Source organism: Phyllobates terribilis, unplaced genomic scaffold (genome assembly GCF_046119375.1).
Source record: "Phyllobates terribilis strain yellow unplaced genomic scaffold, ASM4611937v1 Scaffold_3__8_contigs__length_932513732, whole genome shotgun sequence".
Taxonomy (NCBI): Eukaryota; Metazoa; Chordata; class Amphibia; order Anura; family Dendrobatidae; genus Phyllobates; species Phyllobates terribilis.
Window position 1 is genome coordinate 879,128,396 of NW_027362763.1, and position 15,139 is coordinate 879,143,534.

The window sequence follows — 15,139 nt, forward strand, 5'->3', positions numbered from 1 at the left end:
TGATCTGACTACACCCCCTCCTCTGATAATCAGCTTACTGTCAATATACAATGTACACAAAAGCTGCGGTGTGGGCGAGGTTAGCTTTCTGAGCTCTGCTACATGCTACATCTAAAAACTCTGATTGTGTCCCAACTGCTGCAACCAGTAAACTGAGTGATACATCATTGGAATCAGGGTCTCTGTCCCTACATCGTGCTGCTCTCAGATGAGGTAGCAAAAACCTGGTGAAAAATTACATTTAATATTTCACTATTTCAGGTAAATTATCCAGACATGTAGGAAAAATATAACAGATCTTATACCTCACACAACACACTCCTTCCCAGTCTACATTCCTTAAAGAGGTTGTACACTACTATACATAATGCCCCCATTGATTTAAACAGTGGAAAGAAGTGTTTTTGTAATTACCTTCCGTTGTCATTTTTGCCTGTGAGCGGCGCTATCGCTGACCGCTCACCAGGCATCATGTGACCCCCGGCTGCAGCCTCCTCTGGCCTCCGTTGATTTCACGTCAAGTTCCGGCTGCAGCCGGGCGTGACCCAATGACGCGCACCCCCCTTATTGATGGGATGTGGGGGTGGTTTCACCGCACATCACAGCCCAGCATTTAGCCCGCGCTTTCCCAACGAATGCAGAGGAGAGAGAAAGCGCGGGCTAAATGCTGGGCTCTGATGTGAAACCCCACCCACAGCCCATCAATCAGCGGGGAGCATGTCACTGGGTCACGCCCGGCTGCAGCCAGAACTTGACGTGACATCAGCGGATGTCGGAGCAGGCTGCAGCCGGGACATATGATGCCTGTGACCGGCCAGCAATAGCGCCGCTCACAGGCAAGAATGACAACGGAAGGTAATGACAAAAACACTTCTTTCCACTCTTTAAATCGATGGGGGCATTATGTATAGTAGTGGACAACCTCTTTAAATCACACAAAATATCAGTGCAAAGGGACCAACCCATGTCACCCATTACTATACACAAAAAACTTTACTTAACCCCCAAGGTACTAGTTAGGAAATTCCTTAATTTTGTAAGCACAATTTTGTAATAATATCTATTACATTAAAAGGACCATGAGCTTGACTCAAGAGTAACAAACAGCTTACATGGTTGAGGTAATTTTTAGATGACCATACTCATTAGATTCCTGTTGGCCTATAGGTTTGGGATAGAGAATAACTTCTTGACCTCCACCGATCCAGAAAACCAGGACTGTGACTGTGAATGGAGTGGTGGTCGATCGTGTGCACTGCCGCTCCCTTGATCTTTATGGGTGTGCCAAAGACCAGTCAAGCGCAGCAATTGGCTATCTCTGCCTGTCCAATTAAGAATAAATTGAAAAATAGGGAACATGGTCGACCACCATACCACCATGCCCTTGTTCTCGGGATCAATGGGGTTCCTAGTGTTCAGATCCCCAGTGATCGGGAAGTCATCTCCTATCTCATAAATACGGAATAAATGCCCCTTTTTTACTCATTCAATATATGTGAAACTACTATTGCTGCAAATACACAAGAATTTCAGAATGGCAGATCGTTGTTGAGGAAATTCAGAGAATTAAATGAAAAACCACTGGACGGATTAATTTCCAGTTATGTTCCACAGAGGGATTGTCTCTGGGGCTTTAAATGATGTGCTCTTTAAACTATATATATTCCCTAAGTGCAGCGAGTGTGGAACTAGGCTTGAGTTTCTGATGTAACACAACAGGAGCAAAACACACCAGAAGAAGCTAAAAGATTCAGTACGAACGAGGTGAAGGATGCGCAGCTGACTACATACAAGTTCTACACCACATCAAACTCATGAGGACGCGAGCCCGTAAATATCACAAATGATTAAAAAATACAAACTACTCATTATAAATGTTTTAAAGGCCATGTACACCATGTTTGTTAGGTTTATTTATTTATTAAATTCAAAGTTACACAACTATCTAAATAGTTTTCATGAAAAATGTTGTAACCATTTGGTCGCTGCAGTGTCTGTAAATCCGAGACTTACTGAGTGATCTGCAAAAAAAAAAAAAAAAGATATAAATCCAGCCAGAACTGTTCCTGAAATCGCTCGAGCTGTTTCTCCACCCTCCCTTCTCTTATAGTGAAACTGTCAGAAAGTTTTACCCCCCTCCATCGTCCCAAACCATTTGATATGATTGTGTAGCCCTTTAACTTCCTCAAAAAGGTCATTTTTTTTGTATTTGGACTTTCATTTTTACCTCTTCTTCTTCCAAAAGACATTTTTGTTTTTATTTTTTTGTCGACATAGTTGTATGAGGGCTTTTTATTTGCGGGATTAGTTGTATTTTTGAATGACACCATTCAATCTACCGTATCATGGGCTGAATGACAAGAAAAAAATTCCAAGGATGGTGAAAGGGTGAAAAATCTACAATTTCAACACTGATTTTTGGCTGTTATTTTTATAGCATTCATTGTGCGGTAAAAATACCCTCGAAACCTGGTTCTCCAGATCAGCACAATTATAGCGATACCAAACTTGCACTGGGGTGAAAAAAAATGAAACGCCATTTTCCGACACCTGTAAAATTTTCACTTTTCCATTAATGGGGTTGTGAGAGGGCTTGGTTTTTTACCTGGTAAATTGACGTTTTCATTGATATAATTTTGGGAAATATATCATAGATTGACCTCTTTTCCAGAATTTTATAAGGAGGTAAGGTAACCGAAAAAACATAAATTATGGCGGTTAGATTTCCTTTCTTGTTATGACGTAAATCAGACTTTTAAGGTGTGGAGATACCAACTATGTTTACTTTTTTAATTTTTTTAATTTTTGCAATTCTAATTGGGGGAAAAGAGGGAATAATTGCCATTTTTATATTTTACTTTACAATTTTTTAAAACTTTTTTGTTATTTTTCACTTTTTCACCTACAGTCATATGACCGCTTGTACTACACTGTGTGCAGAATTATTAGGCAAATTAGTATTTTGATCACATGATACTTTTTATACATGTTGTCCTACTCCAAGCTGCATAGGCTTGAGAACCAACTACCAATTAAGTAAATCTGGTGATGTGCATCTCTGTAATGAGGAGGGGTGTTGACTAATGACATCAACACCCTATATAAGGTGTGCTTAATTATTAGGCAACTTCCTTTCCTTTGGCAAAATGGGTCAGAAGAGAGATTTGACGGGCTCTGAAAAGTCCAAAATTGTGAGATGACTTGCAGAGGGATGCAGCAGTCTTGAAATTTCCAAACTTTTGAAGAGTGATCACCGGATAATCAAGTGTTTCATGGCAAATAGCCAACAGGGTCGCAAGAAGCGTGTTGGCCAAAAAAGGCGCGAAATAACTGCCCATGAATTGAGGAAAATCAAGCGTGAAGCTGCCAAGATGCCATTCGCCACCAGTTTTGCCATATTTCAGAGCTGCAACGTTACTGGAGTATCAAAAAGCACAAGGTGTGTGATACTCAGGGACATGGCCAAGGTAAGGAAGGCTGAAAAACGACCACCTTTGAACAAGAAACATAAGATAAAATGTCACGAATGGGCCAAGAAATATCTTAAGACTGATTTTTAAAAGGTTTTATGGACTGATGAAATGAGAGTGACTCTTGATGGGCTAGATGGATGGGCCAGAGGCTGGATCAATAAAGGGCAGAGAGCTCCACTCCGACTCAGACGCCAGCAAGGTGGAGGTGGGGTACTGGTATAGGCTGGTATCATCAAAGATGAACTTGTGGGACCTTTTCGGGTTGAGGATGGTGTGAAGCTCAACTCCCAGACCTACTGCCAGTTTCTGAAAGACAACTTCTTCAAGCAGTGGTACAGGAAGAAGTCGGTATCGTTCAAGAAAAACATGATTTTCATGCAGCACAATGTTCCATCACATGCATCCAACTACTCCACAGCGTGGCTGGCCAGTAAAGGTCTAAAAGAAGAAAAACTAATGACATGGCCCCCTTGTTCACCTGATCTGAACCACATAGAGAACCTGTGGGCCATCATAAAATGTGAGATCTACAGGGAGGGAAAACAGTACACCTCTCGGAACAGTGTCTGGGAGGCTGTGGTGGCTGCTGCACGCAATGTTGATCGAAAACAGATCAAGCAACTGACAGAATCTATGGATGGAAGGCAGTTGAGTGTCATCATAAAGAAATGTGGCTATATTGATCACTCATTTTTTTGGTTTTTGTTTTTGCATGTCAGAAATGTTTATTTCTAAATTTTGTGCACTGATATTGGTTTACCTGGTGAAAATAAACAACTGAGATGGGATTATATTTGGTTTTTATTAAGTTGCCTAATAATTCTGCACAGTAATAGTTACCTGCACAAACAGATATCCTCCTCAGATAGCCAAATCTAAAAAAAAAAAACACTCCAACTTCCAAAAATATTAAGCTTGGATATTTATGAGTCTTTTGGGTTGATTGAGAACATAGTTGTTGATCAATAATGAAAATAATCCTCTAAAATACAAGTTGCCTAATAATTCTGCACACAGTGTATACACATATATAAATATATATATACAGTGCTGGCCAAAAGTATTAGCACCCCTTCAATTCTGTCAGATAATACTCAGTTTCTTCCTGAAAATGATTGCAATCACAAATTCTTTGGTATTATTATTTTCATTTAATTCGCTTGCAAGGAAAAAACACAAAAGAGAATGAAGCAAAAATCAAATCATTGATCATTTCACACAAAACTCCAAAAATGGGTCAGACAAAAGTATTGGCACCATCAGCCTAATACTTGGTTGCACAATCTTTAGCCAAAATAACTGTGAACAACCGCTTCCGGTAACCATCAATGAGTTTCTTACAATGCTCTGCTGGAATTGTAGACCATTCTTCTTTGGCAAACTGCGCCTGGTCCCTGATATTTGAATGGTGCCTTCTCCAAACTGCCATTTTGAGATCTCTCCATAGGTGTTCTATGGGATTCAGGTCTGGACTCATTGCTGGCCACCTTAGAAGTCTCAAGTGCTTTCTCTCAAACCATTTTATAGTGCTTTTGGAAGTGTGTTTTGGGTCATTGTCCTGCTGGAAGACCCATGACCTCTGAGGGAGACCCAGCTTTCTCACACTGGGCCCTACATTATGCTGCAAAATTTGTTGGTAGTCTTCAGACTTCATAATGCCATGCACACGGTCAAGCAGTCCAGTGTCAGAGGCAGCAAAGCAACCCCAAAACATCAGGGAACTTGCGCCATGTTTGACTGTAGGGACCATGTTCTTTTCTTTGAATGCCTCTTTTTTTTTTCCTGTACACTCTATGTTGATGCTTTTTCCCAAAAAGCTCTACTTTTGTCTCATCTGACCAGAGAACATTCTTCCAAAACGTTTTAGGCTTTCTCAGGTAAGTTTTGGCAAACTCCAGTCTGGCTTTTTTATGTCTCGGGGTAAGAAGTGGGGTCTTCCTGGGTATCCTACCATACAGTCCCTTTTCATTCAGACACCGACGGATAGTACGGGTTGACACTGTTGTACCCTCGGACTGCAGGGCAGCTTGAACTTGTTTGGATGTTAGTCGAGGTTCTTTATCCACCATCCGCACAATCTTGCGTTGAAATCTCTCATCAATTTTTCTTTTCCATCCACATCTAGGGAGGTTAGCCACAGTGCCATGGGCTTTAAACTTCTTGATGACACTGCGCACGGAAGACACAGTAACATTCAGGTCTTTGGAGATGGACTTGTAGCCTTGAGATTGCTCATGCTTCCTCACAATTTGGTTTCTCAAGTCCTCAGACAGTTCTTTGGTCTTCTTTCTTTTCTCCATGCTCAAGGTGGTACACACAAGGACACAGGACAGAGGTTGAGTCAACTTTAATCCATGTTAACTGGCTGCAAGTGTGATTTAGTTATTGCCAACACCTGTTAGGTGCCACAGGTAAGTTACAGGTGCTGTTAATTACACGAATTAGAGAAGCGTCACATGATTTTTCAAACAGTGCCAATACTTTTGTCCACCCCCTTTTTTAGGTTTGGTGTGGAATTATATCCAATTTGGTTTTAGGACAATTCTTTGTGTGTTTTTTCATTGAAGACAAATTAAATGAAGATAATAATAAAGGCAGATTTTAAGAGACTCAGAAAGAGAATAGGAGGGATCCAATGGCTGGATGTCCTTAAGGACAAAAATGTCCAGGAAGGATGGGAAATTTTTAAAAATGAGATTCTCAAAGCACAATCGTTAACAATCCCGAAAAGTAGGAAGAATGGGAAGCATTTAAGGAAACCAGGATGGATGAACACAGAACTTAAACACATGCTAAAAAGAAAGAAAGAAATGTTTATTAAATGGAAAGAGGGAGGCATATCTAAAGAAGATTATAATGCAGTCTGCAGATCCTGCAGGGCATGTATCAGGTTAGCTAAAGCTGACAATGAATTAAGGCTTGCAAGAGATGTCAAAAGCAATAAAAAGGGATTTTGGGGGTATGTCAAAAGTAAAAGAAAAGTCAAAGATGCTATAGGATTTTTACAGGATGAAAATGGAGAAATGGTAAGAGAGGATGTTGAGAAGGCCAAACTTTTTAATTCCTATTTTGCATCTGTTTTCTCTCAGAAAGAAAATGTAACATCAACTGATCTTCACTGTCCTTTTAAAGGAATAGAAGAATCCAAGTTATCTGTAAACAGAAAGATTGTGAGGGAATATTTAGCTAACATAAATGAGTTCAAGTCTCCAGGTCCAGATGAATTACACCCCAGAGTACTGAAGGAGATCGTAGAAGAAATTTTAGAACCACTCTCCATAATCTTTGAAAATTCTTGGAGAACAGGAGAAGTCCCAGAAGACTGGAGAAGAGCAAATGTTGTTCCTATCTTCAAAAAGGGGAAGAAGGTGGACCCAGGGAACTATAGGCCGGTGAGTCTGACTTCTATACCAGGAAAGATCTTTGAACAAATTATTAAACAACATGTATGTAAGTACCTGGATAAGAATGAAGTGATTAACCAGAGTCAGCATGGGTTTATAACTAACAAGTCATGTCAGACTAACTTAATTTCCTTCTATGACAGAATCACTGACTGGGTGGATCAGGGAAATGCTGTAGATATAGTATATCTTGACTTCAGCAAAGCATTTGACAAAGTATCTCACACCATCCTTATTGAAAAAATGACCAAGTATGCAATGGACCAGGCAACTGTTAGGTGGATTCATAACTGGCTTAGTGATCGGACTCAAAGGGTGGTTGTAAATGGCTTCACATCCAGCTGGATGAATGTCTCAAGTGGGGTACCACAGGGCTCCGTCCTGGGACCTGTATTGTTCAACATCTTTATCAATGATTTAGATGAAGGAATTGAGGGTAAACTGATTAAATTTGCTGATGACACAAAGCTAGGAGGGATAGCTAATACTAGAGAAGAGAGAGAGAGGATTCAAAAAGACCTAAATAAACTGGAGCAGTGGGCAGCAACCAACAGAATGGTTTTTAACAGGGAAAAATGCAAAGTACTACATCTGGGCAATAAAAATGAAAAAAGCATACACAGAATGGGAGGAATAGAGCTAAGCAACAGTACATGTGAAAAAGACTTAGGTATACTAATAGATCATAGACTGAACAGGAGTCAACAATGTGATGCAGCAGCAAAAAAGGCAAATACAATTCTGGGATGTATTAACAGAAGCATACAGTCTAGATCACGTGAAGTCATTATCGGTCTTTACTCCTCTTTGGTCAGACCTCATCTGGAATACTATGTACAGTTTTGGGTACCACATTTTAAAAAAGACATAGACAAACTGGAGCAAGTTCAGAGAAGAGCGACCAGAATGGTGACTGGTCTGCAAACCATGTCCTATGAGGAACGGTTGCAGGATTTGGGAATGTTTAGCTTGCAAAAAAGAAGACTGAGAGGAGACTTAATAGCTGTCTACAAATATGTCAAGGGCTGTCACATTGTAGAAGGATCATCTTTATTCTCATTTGCACAAGGAAAGACTAGAAGCAATGGGATGAAACTAAATGGGAGGAGACACAGATTAGATATTAGAAAAAACTTTTTGACAGTTAGGGTGATTAATGAGTGGAACAGGCTGCCACGAGAGGTGGTGAGTTCCCCTTCAATGGACGTCTTCAAACAGAGGCTGGACAGACATCTGTCTGAGATGATTTAGTGAATCCTGCTTTGAGCAGGGGGTTGGACCAGATGACCCAGGAGGTCCCTTCCAACTCTACCATTCTATGATTCTATGATACCAAAGAATTTGTGATTGCAATCATTTTCAGGAAGAAACTGAGTATTATCTGACAGAATTGCAGGGGTGCCAATACTTTTGGCCACCACTGTATATATGACTATTACCATATAGAGCATGTACATTCAATATTAGTTGCTAAAGACAGTCTCTGACAGTGGCATCTAAATGATAAACATGACTTCCAGCCACGGCTATTACAGATAGATGCGGGCAACAGACGCATGTGGAGTGAGCTCAGCTCCTGAGCCCCCCTTAACATGCAGTCACCCCAGCTTGGATGTACTGTTACACCTACATGCATAACGGGGTTAGAAGATAAGCTCGTCGATCCCTTTATAATCCCAAGGCATTGCACCGACAGCGAGAAATTGCGTTTCAAAGTTTTATTAGGAAGCGCATTGGGGCACTTCTAGCTTCTTAGCCTCATGCTGTATTCCCAAAATAGCAGCACCGTCCCTTGGCTGTTTGACAGATCAGTGTCCATGCATCAGGAAAAACGGGCCTATCGATCAGCCAGGGGAGGGTGCTGCTGGGTAGAGAATACAGTGTGAGGCTGAGAAGCTCGAGTGCATCGTCAAGCCTCAATGAACTTCTAGTTGCCACTTCAAAACCTAATTTATCCTTCCTGGAGCAGGACTTTGTGGTCTTAAAGGGATCGTCTGGCTTATCTTTTGATTAGCTACACAGTCATATAAATTATTTTGAAGGCTTAACGTTTCTGACAGGTTCCCTTTAAGGACCACATTAGACTAAAGTCAGCTGAACCTGGCTGACAATCTAATGTGTATGGGTGCCTCTTGACTCTTCCCTGACAGATTATGTTGGTAGAGATAAGGATCTGGCATGTCAGATTGCTGATCACTTTATTCTCAATCAAGAAAATCTCCTGTCAGAGGAGTCTAAAAATGAATGAAGAAATGAAGATTGTGCACCGAAACTTAATGCAATTTTATTAACTAAATGTAACCACAGATATGTAAATATACCTTTTCCATGAAAAATTGTCCATATCCTTTAAAGTGAGACTCAATAAATGTTATGGAATTCCTTAAAGAACAATCCCTTAACATGATGCAATTATTGAAAATGAATCACTCAGTTAACCAATGTGTGCAAATGTAAGTCATGCTAGAAGTTCTCAGCACTTTAGTAATCCAGCAGTCAGGTTTCTTAAAAGATTAAATCAATCTAATGAGCTGTCTCTTAATGACAACCCCTGTCCACAGGACTTAAAAGGTCGCAGGGACATCATTTAAAGGTGCGATAGCAGTTAATGGTTGGGGTTAGAGAAACCAGAGCCTTGTCTGTCAGCTGATCAATGGGCCTGATAATCCAGTTCTAGCTGAAACCTAGTTTACAATACAGCTCATTTCTTGTCATCTTGCCAGGAAAAAAAATATTCTTATTGCACAATTGTAATTGGTCGCCTCGACCTGAAGCAATATAGAGAAGAATAATAATGCATTGGGAGGTGACAATTTCGTCCCACCAATATAAAATTAAAGAACACCGACTGACTATACAGAATCCATTTGGCACTCATTTACCATCCTTTATACCCCGGCTGACAAACAATGATGGGGACAGAAGGTTCAATAATATTAATGTTCTGTCGCCAAACAGTATCACGTTATCACCATTCAAGCCACTATTCACACAGGAAGATGTGCTGCTGTGGATCGCCAGCATATACACCAGGATGATCGGGCATGAGCGTTCCCCGTGTAAATGCACCAGAAAGCCTTACAGAGGGCACATTCAGACATCTGTGCTCATCGGTCCAAGGACGGACCACAATGCACAGAGAGACCGCGGGTCTCCCGACCGGAGCATGACAGCTTCTGGGAAATATATGAAACTGTCACGCTCTGGTCAAGAGTCCCGTGGTCTGTCCACGCATTGCGATCCAATCTCAGACCAATTTGTATGGACGGTTGAATATGCCATTACAGACTAGGTTTGAGGGTTTTTTAACAAAATCCAAAAAAGGAGAAAAAAAAACATAATTTTTAACTTTTTCCTTTTTTTAGCATCCACTCCTGAGACCTAGAAAAATTGCACAACTGCATAGCGCGAGTGAGGTCTGGCCAGAGACATAATGATCGTTTATAGCTAGCTGCCCAAAATTGACAAACGGTAATAATCATTACGTCTCCTGTTCTTTACGTTGGTTCTGACTGATTAGAAGTTTTTTGGCTTATTGGTATAATTATGGCACTTATGTAAATTTTATCTCAAATATAGGTGGTTAAATCCAGGCATCCAGGCATTCAGCTTGGGGGTGAAGTTTACCTTTATGACCAGCATTTCTCAGTAGGGTAAGATCTGCTTGATTTTATATTAATCAGGAGGTACACTTTAAGGGAATGTTCACACTGGCATATAACACGGTTTTATCGGATAACACTAGGCCCAATGTTATTCCATGGGGCAGTGCTGCTAGTGCATCCGAGAATCAGATCGCACGCACCCATACAAGTCTATGGGTGTGTGTTAAACATTGGACTGCACTCGGATGTAACAGTCCAATGGACGTCAGCAATGGAGGAGATGGAGAAATTAATTTCTACGTCTCCTCCACACCTGTGCTGCAATTCTCTAATGCGAGAGAATCGGATCACAGTAAAATGACACTCAGCTCAAGAGTTGGGGGGGGGGACTAGGAAAGGGACAGTTTGGGGGAGATATGGAAAGGAGCAGTATGTGGGGTGACATTATGGAGAGAGGTTGTGTGGGCGATATTATGTGAGTGAGATATTATAAAGAGGAGAAGTGTGGTGGGATTGTTTAGAGAGGGGCAGTGTGAGGGGATATTATACAGAGGGGCAGTGTGGGGGGATATTATACATATGGGCAGAGTAGGTTAATATTTCGGAGAAGGGCAGTGTGTGTGGGGGTATTTTGTGCAGGAAGTACAGTGAGGGGTAATTATTTATTCAGGGGCAGAGCATGGGAGATATTTTTATCTATGGAGCAGTATAATTATGCTTTTATTTTTAAGGGCACCGTGTAAGGATGTGCTGTTGAAGATGGAGAAGAGGCAAGTCTGGAGAGAGAAGCTCTGGGAATGAAATTTCATCATGGCGTCTGTGCTACACGGAGACAAAAGGGATGGGAATGACTCCAATCAGAGAAGATGTCACCTGTAAGGTACCTGGATGTAAATATTTATTTGTGATACTGACTACGGTCTCATTAGTACTGTGGTTCCAGAATGGTCCACAGTCTGATGATGGCTGATAACAACAACTCCCAGCATCTCCTTACCATTGATATGGACATACTGTGAATTGCACATTCATGCAATTCAAATGTATATGGGTCGGACCAGACATTACAATTGATCACTGTACTAAGCTTGGCACTGCATTCATGTACTGATGGAGGTATTTTCGCTGCATTCATATACTGACTGTATTTCTGTCGTTGCATTCATGTACTGATGGTGGTTCTGGCGCTATATTCATGTACTGATGCAAAAACCAGGAGAAGAGGAGAGTAGATATGGCATAAAACAGATTTTTTATTTGATACAAATATAAAATTCAAAATATACAATCGATAATTATTATAATAGACAAAAAGTACAGTCTTCGCCACCCTCCAGGCGATCCTGGCTCTAGCCTGTGAGCAGCATATCATCGATAAGAAAACCGTCGAGGCATTGACAGTACGCTTTCCCCAGACTGCCACATTCTATCTGCTCCCTAAAATCCACAAGGACGCCCTCAATTCCCCTGGGTGTCCGATCATGTCCGGCCTGGGGGGCCTTAGTGGACGGGTTTGTACCTATATCGATAATCATCTTCGGCAATTTGTGGAAACACAACCCTCCTACATCAAAGACATGACGGACATCCTCAGGCGGGTTGATGGCGTCCTTGTGAATGAGAGTACTCTCATGGTCATGGCCGATGTTGAGAGACTGTATACCTGCATTAAGCATGATCTCGGTTTGGCGGCGGTCCGCCTCTTCCTCAGGACTTCCGACCTGGACGGCACATCACGTGATTTCCTCCTCGAGCTCCTCCACTTTGTCCTCCATCATAACTATTTTCTTTTTAAGGATACCTGCGCGCCTTCGTACGCTAACCTCTTCCTGGGAGCTTGAGAGAGGGACATTTTTTGCGGCGAGGGCGTGCAGGCGCGAACCAGGTCATGACGTGGCTCAGGTACATAGATGATGTTTTCTTTCTTTGGCAGGGGACAGTGGAGGAGCTCGATGAGTTCATGAGGCGGTTGAACCTTAATGAATGGGGTATTAAGTTGACATATACTAATCACCATCAAAGAATGCCCTTTTTGGACATTACTCTGGAGGTTGACAATGAGTGTCGCATCCAGACTGATGTATTTCATAAAACCAATGGCTGTCAACTCCCTGATTCACGCCTCATCTGCACACCAAATATCAACTATTAGGGCCGTCCCGGTCGGACAATTTCTGAGGATGTTGCGGATCTGCTCCACCGACTCTCATTTTGAGAAGCAGGTAGCTGACCTTACTGACAGCTTTAAAAATCGAGGGTACAGTAACAGGTGCATCGGCCGTGGCTATGGGAGGGCACGGAGTATCTCGCGTAACCACCTGTTGTACCCTGTCCCTATGGACAGGAAGAACGATTCGGGGAAGGTCCGCTACATCTCCACCTTCAATAATGAGTGGGAGGTGATGCGGCGGATCTTCTCCCGACATTGGGGGGTTCTGGGTGCGGAGCCCTCCTTGCGTGATCACATTGGAGATTATCCCCTGATGACTCCTCATAAGGCCAATAATCTAGGGGACTTATTGGTTTCTAGCCACTATGTGCCTCCACCTACAAATCCCTTTCGATCCCGTGGACCCATGGTGGGTTTCATCCCGTGCGGCCACTGCCTGGCATGCGCAAATGTCGTACGTTCGGTCTCCTTCACCTCATCCGATGGCTCCCGTGAGTTTCAGATCTGCAGTTATATCTCATGCGGTTCTACCCATGTGATATACCACGCAATGTGTGCCTGTAAATTAATTTATATTGGCTTGACCACCAGGGAGCTGAGGGTGTGAGTGCGGGAGCATGTGCACGACATTTGTGCGACCAGGTCGGTGGCCGACCACCGGGAACTTAGGACTCTCCCACGCCACTTTCAGCGTGAACACAACTGTGATCCAAAATCTCTGAGGGTGCGTGGGATAGATATCCTACATCTTGGATCCCGTGGAGGAAATGGGGGGAAACTTCTGGCCTAGAAGGAGACCAGGTGGATCATTAATCTTGACACCATGGCTCCACGGGGGCTGAATGAGGTATTGGGATTTGCTTCTTTCTTAAAAATAGTTTGATTTATTTGCTCTCCTGTAAGTCCCATTTGTTTGACCTCGGCTCTTTTTTAATTGTATTTTATGTGTTCTTCTTTTATTTATGTTTATTGTTTGTTTATTTTCTTCTTTGATTAGCATCTGAATGGGATCTGACCCTGTTTCTTGAACTACCATGTCTGGAAAGAAAATTTGGCCTGCCATCTTATTCATTTTCATCACTGGACTGCCTTTGCTACATATGTTATATATACAGAGATTCAGGATTTTTGTCCTCCCCAGTTAAATATTTGTCTATATTTATATTATGATATAGGTAGTCTATCTGATGATCTAATCTATTTATCAGCGTTAATTATTATTGTTAATTGTAACATTTTTTTCCCTATTGTTCCTCCCAGTGGTGATTTGACATACCTTGCACCACACTTTGCGGTGCGCATGCGCTGTGGTTCTCCGGCCCCTTGGCCCGGGCATGGCTGTCTCCCATCGGCTGCACGCTCCCGGTATGTGTGTCTGCACATTCCTGGATGCGAGTCGTCGTTTGACGCCTAGTGCCCGTACTATGTGGATTCCGTGAGGCCCGACGCATGCACCATTGAGCATATTTCGTAGAGGACCTTCTGGTCACATGGTCTCATTCCCATCATGTGGCGTACCATGTGATCCTTGGGAGGGTTCATTTAAGGTCCTGTTCGGCGGCTATGAGCACGCCTCTTGAGAAAACCAGCGTTAGCAGTTGCGAAACGTGCGTCGGGGTATCTATTCGCCGAGACATCTTCTTATGCGGCCCTCCACATTACCTCCCATCACACCCAGTGGTAAGCATTACTTAGTGCGATTTGCCCTCTGAACTAATGGACCTAATGTTAGGCCAAATATACTACTTTTCTGACCTGATTCAGGGCTCCCACCTAATATAATATATGATGTTGTGATGTGGCAATCTTCATTGGGGGGTATGTGATAGGGTGCAGCAGTCGTTTCTCCCAGCACACTGCACTTTTTGTCTATTATAATAATTTTTCGATTGTATATTTTGAATTTTATATTTGTATCAAATAAAAATTCTGTTTTATGCCATATCTACTCTCCGCTTCTCCTGGTTTTTATATTATACTTTAGAGTAGGCATGTGGGTTGCGGGCACAGTGTACTAACCGGTTGCCCAGTAACCTAATTATAATATGAAGGCCGATGTTTGTTTACATTCATGTACTGATGGTGGTCCAGGCGCTGCATTCAAGTACTGATGGTGTTTCTGGTGCTGTTTTCATGTACTGACAGTGTTTTTGATACTGCATTCATGTACTGACTGTGGTTCTGACGCTGCATTCATGTACTGATGGTGGTTCTGATGCTGAATTCATGTACTGATGGTGGTTCTGAAGCTGTATTCATGTAATAACAGTGGTTCTGATGCTGCATTCATGTACTGATGGTGGTTCAGGTGCTGCACTCATGTGCTGACAGTGGTTCTAATCTTGTAAACATGTAGAAATCCATATGCTTCATAGGAGAATTTGGTGAGATTCTGATTGAAAAAACTCATTTTAAGTTAGCGTGTGTTCACACTGATTTTTTTGGAGCAGAAATTCTCCAAATCCTTTTCAAATACTCAAAATTTTG

The 15,139-nt window shown here is 42.1% G+C and overlaps 1 protein-coding gene across 4 annotated transcripts in view; it reads right to left on the minus strand.

The window, feature by feature from the left end:
• Nucleotides 1-15,139, minus strand: part of UTRN (utrophin) — a 768,906-nt gene that overhangs the window by 612,322 nt on the left and 141,445 nt on the right. The gene's annotated exons all lie outside the window — the stretch shown is intronic.